The sequence below is a fragment of the Lactuca virosa genome, chromosome 8 (genome assembly GCF_052849685.1).
Source record: "Lactuca virosa cultivar CGN04683 chromosome 8, Lactuca_virosa_CGN04683_v6, whole genome shotgun sequence".
NCBI lineage: Eukaryota > Viridiplantae > Streptophyta > Magnoliopsida > Asterales > Asteraceae > Lactuca > Lactuca virosa.
Genome location: NC_136433.1, coordinates 57,348,505 through 57,363,552, shown reverse-complemented (window position 1 = coordinate 57,363,552; position 15,048 = coordinate 57,348,505). Strand labels below are relative to the sequence as shown.

Sequence of the window (15,048 nt, the reverse complement as noted above, 5' to 3'; positions counted from 1 at the left end):
GATGTTAATCCTTGTCTCAACATTAGAGGAACACCATAAAAATATGTTGAAAAGCTACTACAAAATCCTCAATGTTAAATATCCCCAATCTTCTTGAGTCTTGACAATTAAATGAAGTGATTTCTCCAGATGGTTGATGTTTAAGAATTTCCATCCAGATCTTGGATCAATGACTTTCAGGTTCTTTCTTCTTTTTCCTAGCCCTCATGCTCGCTGCCTTCATCTCCATAGCCAAATCCGACTGCCTTTCATCCTACTCCGATTACTTAAACCTAAAAGTAACAAAGTGGATTCAACCAAAGAGCTTGAAGAAGAATCAAAGTGTGGTTAACCCCAAATGACTTTTAGGTTCTTTCTTCTTTTTCTTCTTGTTCTTCCCACGTTTAACCCCAAATGAAAGATGATCATCGTCGCTATTTTTACCAAACTTCCCATCTTTCTTGAACCCATTTTTCTCGAAATTAAGATCAATGGTAATAAAATTAAAACCGGGCTTTGAGTTAACTCCTTTGTTAAACCCACCGTTGATCCCAAAATCACCGGTCTAGTTTTGATTAGTCGACCCGACTTTAAAGTCAAAGTTAAAACCATTAAAATCGGAGTTGGATGAACTGGAGTGGTTGGTGTTAATGGTGTCTGAGTTGGTGAAGTGACCGCCGACATGGATGTCGAAGTTTCGGCGTTCTTTTTCGGGGCGTTTGGAGGCGTATGAGGTGGCTCCAGATGGAGTCGTTAAGGGAGAGGCTGAAAAGATTGTTGCTTTGAACACGAAGTTGATCACTGTACTGCCAAAAAAAACGATTGATTGTTGTTTTCCATGGTTTAAGATAGCTGATTTATTGATACCCAAGTGGGAAAGATGATGAATTCAACGAAAAGAAGTGAGATCTGGAGGAAAATGCGAAGTGGGTATTGGTTTATATGTATAATAGGTAAAAGGAAAGGGGACAAGTTTCCAGGTAATGAAGGTGATTACGTGTAGCTTTGTCAAAGGTGAAATAAATAAAAGAAAACTTCATAAAAGGTCCTTGGATAGTTAAATGACGGAAATATCCTTCGTTTAACGGTAGAAAGCTAACGGAGTTAATAAAAAGGACCAAACATCAAAAGTTTTGAAAGCGCAGGGACCATTTATGAGGTTTTTAAACCACGGGGACTAAACTTCAGATTTTGGGTAACCATAGGGACCATTTATGATGTTTTTTCTTGATTGTACATGAAAATGTTGAAAATGTACTGACTTAGTTTAAAAACACATAATCGTAGACAAAGGAAAGCTTCATTGATTTTGACATGGAAATGATATGATCATAAACAACATGATCCATAATATTATTGATCCAAAACCTATTATAAATTAAAATCTATACAAAAATCAAACATGATCCTAGCCGATATGATCCAAAATATTATAACATAAAACTTATTTAGATTTCACACTTTATTTTACAAAATTTCAAGATTTGGTTAAAAATGATATGATTCAAAACTATTTATAAATCAATTTTGTAAAAATTATAATTTGGTTAGAAATGCTGAAATGATATGATTCAGACTATTATGATCCAAAATAATATTATTCATAAAATAATAATTTAACATGTTTACTATCCTTAATTTTTATGACCTAGATTGTTATAATTCAAATTAGATTGTTATCATTCAAATTGTCATGGGCCTTAATATATTATGATTAAAAAATTTCTTATGATTCAAAATTGCTATTAATCATTAATCTATTATGATTAAAAAAATTCTTATGATCCTTATGAATCGAATCCATTTAAATTCAACAACAAAATAGGGACTAAAAGTTAAATGCAAGCAACTTTTTTTCTCACATAAATTACAAAATTCAAACATAACGGTGTACATACTTACATGATTTAAAAAAAAAAAGTTAAGAATGACATTTTAAGAACTAATAATCATTTTAAGGTTAAAAGTTTCATATACTCAAAAGAACACCATATCGATAATTAAACATATAAATTCACAAAAGTTGTGGATATACATTTCAATTTCTATACAAATTCATGACATCAATCATTCAATTTTTTACTCTTCTCTACAGACCATCGTTCGATTTGCATGTGAGGTGTTTGAGGAAATGCATCAAAGACTAAAAAGCGGTTCAACTTTTATTATCATCAGACCATTATGAATCAAAGATATCTAAAACTAACTTCTTTAGCATCTACAATACAACTTCAACTATGATCCTATACTCTTTTGTAGATCTTTCTTGTAACGCTCGAAAAATCGTTACCTCATTAGCAAGAAATCAAATTAAAAATGAAATGTCATTAGCAGTAAACAAATGAAAGGAAGTTATAGTACTCCTTGAGACGATTCCGTGGATATAAAGAACATAAAAACAGAGTGCATATGAGGAAGATATGACCATTTTAAAAGTAAGCTGCTATTTTAGATAATGACACATGGCATTCACCAAGACTTAATACTTGGTGCTTGGAATGACACGATGTGGCGTTGGGCAAATAGCCCTTTGAGTCTTCCATAAATGAAAGGAAGTTCTAGTACTCTTCGAGACCATTCCGTAGATATAACGAAGAGTAAATTACACGAATCGTCCCTCATGCAGGTGCCAAAATGCACGTTTAGTCCCTATTTTCAAAAATTAACTCGGACCGTCTCTCGTATTGTTAAAAGTTGCACGGTACATCCCTCGTTAGTTTAAATTTACACGTTTCATCCCTTTTGATACATAAAAAAGACTATAATGTCCTTTTTCTTTTCTTTTTCATTTATTTTGAACATTTTTAATTATTAAAATTATTTTAATTATTTGCTCTGATTATTTTTAATTACTAAAAATTATTTTAGTTATTTTTCTATTTTGTGGAATAAGAACTCACCACCACCACCACCGGTAATCTACGGCACCACCAGAAAATGGAGCACCACCACCACTTCTCACCGAAAAATGTAGCACCACCGCTACCCCTCACTTCACCCAACCCACTCCTTCGTTAATGTTAACATGTTTCACCAAAAATAACTACAAACCACCACCTCATTCACCAAACCAACAACATATACTCAACCCACCATCAAAACAAGCACATTTACTGTTAACACCACCACCATCCACCATCGGAAAACCCACCTGCAAAACAAGAATGAATAATTAGGGTAAATTAGGAAGTAAGAGTCAGGGAGATGGAAAATCTGATTTGATACAAAACTGATTGAAAGCAAATGATTTAGGGATCTTAAATTGAAAGCAAACCTTATTCACTGAACCTGCAAATCTGATTCATTACAGAGGGGGATGGAAAAAGGGGGTTGTAAGTCTGCACTTCGTTCGATCGGTGAACCACCATTGCCAACTGTGAGCCGCCATCGTCACCGGTGCGCTGCCATCGTCGCATCATCTAGGGTTCACATCATTGTGTTATCGCAGAGGAGGACTATCAATGGAGACGATTTGGGTTCGATCCGACCTGCTTCTCCGATCTCAATGTCCCTCTTATCTGATCTTGCGTGATGGACTTGTACCTGGTTCGATGACCTGATTTCGGTGTGGACAGAAGGAAAAAAGGGGAAATGGAAGAGGAAGGGTGGGTTGAGTTGTGGTGGGTAATGGTTTGATAGCATCGCAGGAGTGGCCGAAGAGACGAAGATGTCCTGAAGTCGTTGAAGCCGGCGATGATACTGGTGGAGGTGGAGATGACAGAAGAAGAAATTGTGGAAGAGGACGGCGTGCTTAGGGTTTAAGGATCTTTATTTAATATCTTTGATAAAAGAAAATAAATAATTATTTTCATAATAAACAAATCAATAAACTATTAATAAATAAAAAATAAATCAAAAAAGAAATAATAAGGGTAAAATTGTCTTTTTATGTCTCGAGGGATGAAGCGTATATGTTTTAATGTAACGAGGGACGGTTCGAGTTAATTTTTGAAAATAGGGACTGGTTGGCACCTGCACGAGGGACGACTCGTGTAATTTACTCTATAAAGAACATAAAAAACGGAGTTCGTATGAGAAAATTACGACCTTTTTAAAAATATGTTGCTATTTCAGAGAATGGCATGTTGCATTCATCACGACTTGGTGCTTGGAATGCCATCACGTGGCATCGGCCAAATAGCCCTATAAATTTGAGTCTTCCATCATTCTCGCGTACATGTTTGGCAAGGGTGTTGGTCGATCGAGAAGTGATGTATGGGGTACGAGAGTACGTGTAACGAGGAATGTTAAGCACATAAGGCATACACATTCATTGCATTATTTATGTTGTTTTTCAATATTTTGACATAATCATAGAACGAGGGTCAAGACCCAAGTTAGACTGTCGGATTATAATAAAGTGCTATTACCGACCCAACAACATAATAAGATTATTAATCCGATCAGTAAAAACTAAAAAATATAAACCTCGGATTATGGGTTGAAGTGACGAGAGTTATTGAACTAACAGTTTAAAGAGTAAAGTCATTTAGTGATTATATGACGAGACTCGATGAGGCGGGTAACAAATGACTACCAGATTCGGTTAATAGTCAAACAAAGCAATATCGTATCAAGTTCGTACAAGTTCTAAGGAACTTGTAATATTATCTGAATAGGTTCGTGTAACATCCAATTTTTCAACCCAAAATTTTCATTTTTAACCTCATAATAAAACATGTTTCGTAAAACCCATCACAAGAAAACCATAAGGTCAAAATACAAATCCATATAAAATTATCAGAGTATCCCAAAATGCCCAGCAACAAAATCTCCAAGCGAATGTATATAATAAAGCCTTCACTTTCCCGCGTTTCTCAGAAGTACCTGAAACACATTTAATCAAAAACTGTAAGGACAAAGTTTAGCGACTTCCCCAAAAATATCACATATAGCACAACACATAAAACAACTATGAATATCAGCAACCCTGGAGACTACCCGAAGTTTTAGTGGGCAACAACACCCTTTGTATGTTATCAGCAACCCTGGAGCCTAACCATAGTCTCAACACATATAAACAACACAAACACAGATCTCCATGCAAAAAGTCTTAATCCTTAAGACATCGATTCCAATCACAGATCTGGCCCCTAAAAAACGTCTTAATCTATAAGGTCTCTGACTTTAAGCCTTTGCATGGCTACAAGGAGCTAAAATCCAAAACCCATAACTTTTACTTCATAACCCCCCCCCCCCCCCCCCAACAACTCTTGCATGGAAGAAAGGAAATGGCTAAGCTATCATTTTTATGACTCAAGACATCTTAGAATGTCTGAAAGGATGACTTAACATATTTGGACTACTCCATACTCACAAAGATCCATGCAAGCTTTAGGACAAAAAGGACCAAAATGCAAGACTAAACAAGATCTATTTAAACAAGCTCCAAGATTTGAACTGTATACCTTGAAAATGTGCACAAGAGGATGAAGTTTATGGATCTACAAACCAGAGTGCACCACCACCTCTTGAATGATCTTCTTCCTAGCACCAAACACTCAAGATTCACTTTCTAAGCTTCAAATCTCTCATACACAAGCTAGGGTTTCGTTTTAGGGTTTAGACGGAGTGGAGGCTGGATGAGGGAATGTCCAAAGGAGGGAAAAGGTGATTAAATAGGGGTCACATCGTAGAATTTAGGGTTTGGAAGCAACATGAGTACGCTCGGCGTATGCCTATGTATGCCCAGCGTACTCACATTTTGACCTGTCCCAAAATTTGGTTGACTTACGCCCGGTGTACCCCTTGTACACCCAGCGTAAGGAACTGATCTGAAAACTTAAGAATAGAGAACTCCATCTGCCCTTCCAAGAAGTTGAAAACAAAGTACATGTAAAATTAGTTGTGTATCTTGACTTGGTTTATCTTACAGGTTCTTTTTTTTTTTAATTTTATTTAACTATTGAGTGCTTTCTATTTCCTTAGTTTGATTATACTTCTAATTATACTTCATCTATTCAGGAATAATTAAGTCAAAGATGCTTCCATGGATCCAATCAAAGAGGCTTTACCAATTTATGTCAATATCAAGGTTTTATATGATGTGTTATTTTATAATTATTCCATGCCTTCAGTTGATTGGTGTTGAATCTTTACTAATTTTACATTTTATAACAGGACATTCAAGTTTGGATTCTTATGTTGCTTGTTGGTTTGGACTGAATTGATCAAAATCGATTCAGACTCTCAATAACTTCAAAAGAGCATTTAGTGATACTTTCAAGTGGTGGACAAGGGTTTGCAGTGGCTGGCTCATAACTGCACTGCAAAGTTCAGTACACTATTGGATGAACAATGTGAAGGTATAAATCCAATTTTACCTTATTGCCCATTTGTATTCATTTATGTTCTCATTGACAATGTAAGACACAACTGAGTGATGCTAAACATCTGTATATTTTGTTGTGATTTCTTAATTCTTTTTAGCTATGGTGGAGATACTAAATCTTGTTTTACTCCAAGTGTACTGAGAAATAGCAGATTACTTTAAGTTCTTAATCCAGGTATGATCTATTAAACATCTTTATACCTTGTTGTGTGTTATTAATTCTTTTTGTATGTATTATTTTTATTTATTCTCTAGGCGTTTTACTTTCAAAAATCTTCCAGTTGTATCAACATACTTCTCTTTAAAATGTCAACCTAATAGAAGCATTGCACTTTATTATTAAGACATCTTACATTAAAAAAGCATTACATTTTATTCTTATCAAGGCATTTTACTTTAAAAATCTACCAAGTATAGCATTGTAGTTTTCTTTGAAAAAGCAATCCAAATAAAGCATTGTGGCGTGACCATGGAGACGGACGGAGACACTGCATTTGATTGGTTCCCTCATATTTCTCTCTTTATCTCTTTCTTCTTTTTGAACTTTCACTACCTAATCATCGGTGCATAGCATTTCCATAACTTGGTGGGTTGGTTGTGGAATAGTAAAATATCCACGTGGCATCACCTTTATTCACAAACCACGCGTGGTAGGCCTGGCAATTCGTGTATTCGTGTCAGGAAAACATGTCAGCCACGAATTTGACACGATATGTGTAACACCGTGAATTTTTCATATAAAATTTTCATTTGGAATTACAAAATCCTCATAACACGTTTCACAGAATCTCATTTATTTAATTCACAAATCACATCACTATAATTGTTTGATTAAAATCCAGGATCCTCAAATTATAACTCTTTCACTGATGTATACAATCAAGCCGGTACATTCCCGTGATCCTGAGGAAAACCTGAAACACATAACACATAACACGGTAAGCACGAAGCTTAGTGAGTCCCCCAAAATACCACACACATCTCATTAGCCACTCGAGGCTAACTCGAAATGACCCTCCAGTCAATGTGTTCCAGTGGAGACCCTCCGGTCCCACAACTCGGGTGGACCCTCCGGTCCTAACTCAGCAAAGCATAATCACAATCATAGCATAATCACAAAGCATGATGTATAATAAATAGCACATAACTCAACGTAAGCACATATAACAACATTTACACTAAATAACATAACAGCATAAGTCACAAAGACAGTATGTACAATAATCATTATCACAGAATAACAATGATCAGGTTCTGAAGTTATGCAAAATAGTTATTAGACTTATCCAAGTGGGAGACTGTTGGATTAGTGTCTAAGTCCATAACTATTTTGGTATGTACTTGACCCGATTATGAGCATGGTCCTTTTGGGTTGCCTTCACCATAGCAATATGTAGGATGAATTAACGAGAGAAAGGTTTAATTATGATTTATTAATATATTATAAGACTAATATATTAAAAGAGAAATCATAATGTTTAATTAATATTAGTCAAGAATTAATTAAGAATTAATTTTGTGACTAAAAGAGATTAATTAAATTAAGGAGACTGATATTGTAATTATAAGATAGTTACAAAGTTGGGCTTAGGATCCATTGGATGGCAATGGACGAATTCTATATGGAGGACCATAAAGAAATCGTCCAAGGGCCTTCTGGAATGGTCCATTGGACTGCTTAGGGCTTAAGCAGTCAGATTAGGGTTTCCTAGTTGCAAACCCTAATAGCCTACATGTATATATAGGACCCCTATGCCCCAAAAACGTGGCTAAGAGTCCCTCTAGGGTTTCCAGCCGTTTTTGGTGCCTCCTCTCTCCTCCCTCTTCATCCAAGTTGCTTAGTGGTGTTTGTGACTCCATTAGAGGTGCAACACTTGAGGCACTAAGCTTTCTGAAGTCAATCAAAGCAAGGATTGATTGTTATTGCTATATATAATAATCAAAGGTAATTACTAAACCCTTATTTCAGTTCTTATTTGATAGATCTAGGGTTTGTAAGTCTTGGATTCATTGCATGTACAATAGAGAAACCTAGATCCAAACATTAGGGTTTGTATGAGCACATAGGATTGTTCTTATGCATAAAATCTATCATAATAAACTATCCCCCGTATTTATTTATTTATTGCTTTTAGATTGTGGATTGTGTGTAACTCAATAGGCCTATGTATTTATTAAGAGCGTAACTAATTTGTTGTTTTAGTGGGCATATCTTTAAAACATACATTTTTTTTAACGACAAATCTAATCTACTACTTAATTCCACCTATGTTCATGACGGGACTTAAACTTTCAATCTCAAAGAGGAAAGGCAACACCTGATACCGTTGGGTTAGAAACCCTTTGGTCTTCACACATACATCGTATAAAAAGATTTAAAACCATGCAATAAGTGTTCGGCATACAAGCGCGGAGCTTATTAAGGGCCAGCCCCCCCCCCCCCCCCCCCCCCCCCCCTTTTTTTTTGCTTAGAAGTAGTAGTAGCCCACTAATTTTTATGAATATTAGACCCAACCCTCCCCCCCCCCCCCCACACGCACACACACACACAAAAATATTAATTGCTCTTTTCTAAAGTTGCTTTAAATAAAGGACCAAAACACACATGAGTGCTGACTTATTTGTCTTGTTGGTTATATGATATAGTTGCATTAGTTTGAAGATTCACTTAATAATGCAAAGAAGAAAAACAAGTTAAGCTGTAACGGATTCAACTGATTCAACTGATGCCGTACACTTTCTTATTCACTTTACAAAGCGCATTCGGTTTACAAAACGCAGATAATTAAACTTTTTGGTTTCAAGCAACCAAATCTCCTACATTTAGGATTAGACATTTAGTGTATATGACCAATCCTGGAACACAGATGATCTACACACATAAAGAAGTAATGTTTAAGAAGGCGAGATACCAATGAGCGCCTTTGAATCCACTCAGAAAGTTTCAGATACACTATTGTGGAAATGGAATGTCAGAAAGATCCTCTCTATAAGGAGCATTTGTCAACTCTGGTCTTCTATCAGCATCATTTCCACTTTCCATGCTATCTTGAGCAATAGGGTCACCTTTTGATGGCTCAATATATGTAACCACAACATCCTTACGCAACATAAGGTAGATCACTGAGAGAACATAAGCAGCCATGACCGGAAAAACTAATATTGCAATAAACACATTAGCCACTTTTGGCCAAGTGCTATGGATTAGCCAATCGACAAATGCAGTGCTCAAGTAGTAGATGTTGATGCCAATTATTCCAAGTCCTAGTGCCCATGAGAAGAGAATGATCTGTAGAAGAAAAATAATCATATTATAAATGAATTTCAGGTATACTTGATTTACGAAATTGAAACTCACAAATATTGAGTTCTTGTGAGGTCCCATTTTGGTACTTGAGCTACTGAACTTGAGTAGTGGAATGAGTGCAAATGGAAGTTCAAATGACAGTATCATCTGCAAAAGATCCATACTTACATTAAAGTCCAGTTTCAATGAATCATGAATATGCTTACCTATAGAATGAAACTTTAAAGATGGAGTCACATACAGATGCTATTATAATTAGTCTTCCTTCTCCAGAAGGCCCCCCAATTATTGACACTATTAGACTCGGTGTTATGGCGATGCACCTAGTTACCAAGTTCCTGAGCCATTTCCTCATTTTTAAGTCCAAGAAACCCTAAAATAACAAATAGTACATGCTTAGTGTTAACCTTGATTATTAACAGCAGAAAGTTATAATAGGCAAACCCAATAAAGACCTCTTTTAACCTACCGACATAATGAATTGTCCAGCATAAGTGCCTGTGATTGCTGAACTCTGACCAGAAGCTAGCAGTGCAATTGCATAAAGAGTAGAGCCGGACTTTCCCAAAACATTCTGTGTAGTAAAAACCGGGGTTAATTATGAGAAGTTTTGTGAATGTTGTTGGTATAGAAGTTATAAATTTGACATCTTATAAGCTCATACTTTTAGAAGAAATGAAGCTGAGTTAAGGTTGAGATCGTTGCAACGATCCATTTCTTCACTTGGTAGGTTTTTTTCTGAGCAAACAGTGCCAGAAACAGCGATCATTGAGACGTTGATCAAGAATGCTACAAAGAGCGCAATGCCACTCTCTATCAAGAAGTATCTGCATGCATCCTGTAATTCAAAACATCATCATGAATAAGAACTCGAGTTGGTATCTTTCGAGTAAGAACAAGAGCCGAATGGAGAAACAAGTTATGCCTATTAAAAAAAGTGAACTTAATGTTAATAAACCAAAGTAGATTTAGGGAATATAAATATATGAGAAATAGGTTTTTATTTTTTATTTTTTGGGAGTGGGATCTTACGGCATGACAAGGGCACCAAGTAGAGCAATGGCATCACCAGTGGCGCCTTGACCACTAAGTTTAGGAATGAACATTCCCTATAGCAAATCACCAGCTGGTGGCTTCACATAGCTCATTTCTCCAAAGAAACAACCAGCCATCAGAAAAACTAGAATAGCTATCAATATTTCAAGCTTCCTCACCTATGGATATATGAAACCAACATTCCATGTGTTTTCATATTAGGAAACACCAACTATGAAAACATCAAAAGAAAACGAATCATGATTGAAGTTCTTACACCATATTTTTGGAGGCCAAGAAGGAGGAGGGTGCTGAGACCAGTGAGAGAACTCCAACCCAAACTGGAATCTTGAATAAGATATTCAGTGCAAAAGCTGTTCCGATCACTGCAAACATCAAAAGAAAATGAATCAAAATATTATTAAAAAAAAGTTAAATCGTATGTTCACATCAGTTTCATGGATATGCATGATTAAAATTAGTACCTTCGGGAATATCTGCTGCAATGACTGCAACCTCGGCTAGCAGCCATAGGCAATACTTGACAAAGATAGGGTATTCAGCCTTACACAACTCTGATAAATGTTTCCCTGAATAACAGAATAACTAAAGTTTAGATATTTATAATTATTTCTGGATATATATATAAATTCATAGGTCTAGTTCAGTGAATGTCTTACCAGTGCTTACACCAAGATTGGCAGCCAGAGATTGAATAACAAGTGCAAAGATTAGCCCGATCAAAATCACCCAAAGTAGCTGAAAATAATGGTGATTTTTTTGAACTACAACTATGGTGTTTCATGGAGAAAACGTTTACCTCGTATCTATGGTTGGCTCCTGCCTGTAAATCGGTTTCCACTGCATAAAAAACATTGATAAGTTTACAATGATTAAGATATATAAGTTACAATGAGAATATGAGATATTGAGAAATCAGAACTTACTGTTGCCAGGATCGAGATAAGCCAATGACACTAGGAAACCAGGTCCAACAAAGGAGAGAAAACTTTTCCATCCAGGTTTCTGCATATTATATGGTTATCAAATTAATCAAACTGTTATTAAACAAATAGAAACTTCAAACATATGGTTAGATATCAATCTTGAAATTAACGTTTGTGAGGGTGGAAAGAGAGAGAGAGAGAGAGAGAGAGAGAGAGAGAGAGAGAGAGAGAGAGAGAGAGAGAGATCACCTGATCATGGTCGATATCTTTATGATCATCAAAGTCTTTGGAGTTGAGAACAGAAAGATCAACAGCTGAAACACGATTGCTCCCTCCTGTAACTCGTGGTTCATGCTGCAGACTTGCCATCTCTGTCTCTGTCTTTGTCTCTGTGGGAATGGAGAATCTATATATGTGAAGCATCTCAGTATGAACAGATTTGATGGTAAAGGATTGGATTGAGTATGCTACTTATACTAGAGTTCTGCACATCATTCATGGCTACTAGAGTTCTAGTTCAAAATGTTGCTTTCAGATTTTGAGCATGTCCATGCCGTTTGCATTACAAAATGATGCATGGCTGCTGGAGTTCAAATTCTAAAGGTTGCTTTCAGTTTGTGGGCATGTCCATGCCGTTTGAATTATAAAAGGATTCTGAGCTTCTCCCTAACCCCCTTCTACCATGAGACTGAGACACCTCTTCAGCTCTTGTATTTTTGCGCCTCTACCTTTTGTCCTTTATCTACGTCTTTATCCACTCTATCACCATCATCATAAAGGTACCCACATCGCTCCATCTCTCTCGCTCTCAACCCCTAATCCCCACTGGAAGGAAAATTTGTGTCATCTCTTATCTCTATCACCGCCTGCTGCTCTGTGCTTCGTGTCTCTGAGGCTCAGGAGGGAAGAGGCGACAGAGCCTATGCTCCTTCATGTAGATTTTCTCGATATGTACTTCAAACTAATCATTCTCAATATTTTTATTTACCTATAACAAAATTGACACTTCACGAATTTACCAGAAAGTTGAAGACAGTATTTGCAGACAGAGAACTCGAAAAGGCAATGGCCCCACCATGCATAGAGCTCGCAAAGCTTTTCTCAGTAGCTGTAGATTTTCCAAAAACCCGTGTCCCCGCAGAAATCCCTGCAAATCTTCGTGTCAAAGAGTACCCTGATTTCATGGAAAAATCCAACAAAACAACGTACGAATCATATAACGTGATTGGGAAACTCTTTCGTGAGGTCAAAGACATCGCCCCACAAAACAGCCAGGTCAACCCGTTCACGCGTGACGTGGCGAGACAAACGTACGATGTTGACTTGGAAGTCAGCGGGTTTGAGTACTATGTTGATGAAGCTTTTGATTTTAAAACTGAGTATGATTACAAATTGGGTAATTTGATGGATTATTATGGGATTAAAACCGAGGCTGAATTGTTGAGTGGGAGTATTATGAAAATGTCGAGGTCGTTTGATGGGAGGAATGGTTTGGCTGTGAAGTCTTTGAGAAAGGAAGCGAGGAATTGGTTTTGGAAGGGTAGAGGCAATGTGGATGTTGGAGATGATGATGTGTATGCGAAAGCATCTGCATGGTATCATGTGACATATCATCCGGATTATTGGGGTAAATATAATGAGGATATGAAAACACGTGATCATTTTTTGAGTTTTCCTTGGTGTGTGCATGATAAGCTTATTGAGATTAAGAGAAGCAAGGGGAGGGTTAGAAGAAATGTTGATACTGATTGGCTTCAACAGCAGTTTAGCACTGCTTTAAATCTGATATGATTGAAGTTGTGTGAAGTCACTATAGTTGTCTTTGTTGTTTCTTGTTGGATTTAGTTTGAGTTGATGTAAATATTGTGGTTTTTGATTATTGTGTTTCTTGTAGGGTTTGATGTAAATATTATCAATGTTGATATATTTTTGAGATATGTAAGTAGTATCTTAATCTACTATATATACGTACACATAGATTATATGGAGTTGAACATAGATTATATGGAGTTGAACAAGAGGTGATAAAAAAAAAGTAATCGGTTTCTACTAATGCTTACCTAGATCCTTGTAGGATTGATGAAAATAATTTGACATCATGACTATAACTTTGGACTTTAGTGACTTTATTAGTTCTTAGGTATATTAGGTGGAATGTGTAGTTTTATTTGAAGTAAAGTGTTTGACAAAAGAAATATAAAGTCTTTTGGTTTGAAATTAATAAGATTTGGAATCCAGTTCCGCCGCATTTCCATGTTAAAGTTTATTTTTCTATTTGATTCAAGTTTTTAAAATGAATTGGAATCCTAAATGATTTTGACTTTTCATTAAACTAGGGAAACGAAATTCCAAAAACAGGAGGAGGGAATTAAAATCCAATTCAATAAGGAATGTTGATGATTACCATATAACATTTTTTATTTTTATCGTTATATATCAAAACAATATTATGTACTAAAATTAACAGGTCCTTGTTTTCTCTACTTTCTCTGACGACCATGTCACCTGTTGACGTCATCCCAAGATTGTTCCGACGAAATCTTCAAATGTGAGACTCTCCCTCCCCTCCCCCCCCCCCCCTCCTCTCATTGTTGCCTTTGTTGTGTGTTCAATATTTAAAATGCTATTATCATACTTGTAAAACGGTTGTTTGTTGTGCTCTATTGTAAAACCTTTTCTTCATGTGTAAAACAATTATCGGACGTGTAAAATAGTTCTATGGAAATTAGATTTGTTGTGTTCTATTGAAAATCAAACTTTGGTATTCTTTTTTAATTTATGTTAAATTTAAACTACACTCAATTTTTAAATGACACCTTACGTATCACAATATCCACCATTTAATTATTTTTTACACTCTCAATTTGATATGAATTTGATTGTAGAAAAAACATCATAAATGGTCCCTGTGGTTTTTCAAAATCTGAAGTTTAGTCCCCGTAGTTTAAAAACGTCATAGATGGTCCCTGCGCTTTCAAAACTTTTGATGTTTGGTCCTTTTTATTAACTCCGTTAGCTTTCTACCGTTAAACGAAGGGCATTTCCGTCATTTAACTATCCAATGACCTTTTATGAAGTTTTCTTTTATTTATTTATTTTCTTTAAATAAATTTAATAACCAAGGGTCTCTCTCTCTCTCTCTCTCTCTCTCTCTCTCTCTCCAACACGACCAAAAATAGCACCGCCCACCCCCATCATCTTCCTCCCCCACCCTTCATCAACAACTAAAACTCCAAACTCATACATACACTTGAAAAATTAAAAACGCATAACATGATGTTAATCCTTGTCTCAACATTAGAGGAACACCATAAAAATATGTTGAAAAGCTACTACAAAATCTTCAATGTTCAATATCCCCAATCTTCTTGAGTCTTGACAATTAAATGAAGTGATTTCTCCATATGGTTGATGTTTAAGAATTTCCATCCAGATCTTGGATCAATGAC

The 15,048-nt window shown here is 36.0% G+C and overlaps 2 pseudogenes; one reads left to right on the top strand and one right to left on the bottom strand.

Annotated features, from left to right (window-relative positions):
* Nucleotides 1–9,025: 9,025 nt before the first annotated feature.
* Nucleotides 9,026–12,021, bottom strand: LOC145128380 (metal transporter Nramp7.2-like; annotated as a pseudogene).
* A 274-nt stretch (nt 12,022–12,295) lies between these two features.
* LOC145128379 (putative RNA-dependent RNA polymerase 1 pseudogene) lies at nt 12,296–13,536 on the top strand (annotated as a pseudogene).
* The last annotated feature ends 1,512 nt before the right edge of the window (nt 13,537–15,048 follow it).